This window comes from Halyomorpha halys, unplaced genomic scaffold, assembly GCF_000696795.3.
Source record: "Halyomorpha halys isolate HHAL.00 unplaced genomic scaffold, Hhal_1.1 Scaffold8.1, whole genome shotgun sequence".
NCBI lineage: Eukaryota > Metazoa > Arthropoda > Insecta > Hemiptera > Pentatomidae > Halyomorpha > Halyomorpha halys.
This window is the reverse complement of record NW_027111933.1, coordinates 1,194,292-1,195,579: the sequence shown is the minus strand read 5'-3', so window position 1 is coordinate 1,195,579 and position 1,288 is coordinate 1,194,292.

Genomic DNA, 1,288 nt, shown 5'->3' with positions numbered 1-1,288 from the left:
ATCTATATGACTACTATTATTTTCGAGAATTTGTTTTCAATGTGAGTATGCATTTCTCCTTTAGTTAATTATCTAACTATTTGATGGTTTATATTTATTGGAAAATCGATGATTGACCGTGTGCAATATTGAAGATGGGTCCGGGTGGGGTCACATAAAAAAACAAATAATGTAAGCTATTTTATTAAAACAATGTAAACTATTTTTATTTCTCTTTTGACCGCAACCCTGACCATTTCCCTATATAAAAAAAAACAAATAGTTATATCTATTTTAATTGAGCCAACGTTTCGCCCCACGTTGCAGGGCTTCGTCAGGGCTAAAAAAGATACAAACACTTAACAAATAAAAAAGTAAATGAAAAGTTTAAAGGGTGTACAATGGAAAGTAAAAATTAAATAAAATAAGAAAAATAGAAGGTTATAGACAAGTGATTCCCAAAGTGTGCCTCGAGGCGTCGCGAAATAATCGATTGAACAATTCGGCAATTTTCTTGGAATTCCCAATTCTCAAATTTTTGCGCCAACAATCCTGTATGCTGACTAAATTCCAAGAATTTAGCAACTTTTGATTCTTTCATAGTTTTCTTTCCAATCCGCATCTTTCGAAACTGCTTTTGCGCAAGCACGACTTGCTTTCTTCATTAAATAGTACGAAAATAGTAAGTATCAGTTTTTAATTTTTCAAGAAATCCAAAAATTTAGAAAAAAATCTGATCTATTAAGGGCGCCGCGGAAAAAAAATCCGATTATATAGTGAGCCACAAACCGAAAAAAAATGAGAACTTCTTTTATAGACAATAAATGAAAACGGGAATCGGTACAAACTAAGAGAGAGAAAAAGAGGGATAAGAATAAAATCAATATATAATTCCTTTATTCCTGATTATGTTTTACAACTAATGAAAGTTTTATAAAATTAACATTTAACTGATCTGAATTTATCTTCATCTTCAGTGTTGAGCCCACTGACAGACAACTAATAATAAACTTTAAAGACACTTTTATAAGGTATGTTTTTATTATAAAAAGCTATATAATAGAAGATACCTTATTTGTTATTATTCAAGTAAATTATTTTTTCTTACTATAATCAACTTCGAAAATAAAAATAAAAATTTCATAATAACTAAATATGCTTTCTGTTTCACAACTAATTATAGTTTAATAAAATTAATATTTGACCTATCTGAATTTATCTGCATCTTCGGGGTTGAGCCCACTGATGAGAGCAAGGAGGAAAAAAATTCTTTTTTGAAATTTCGAGACAAGTTCAGAGAGAGAGAAAT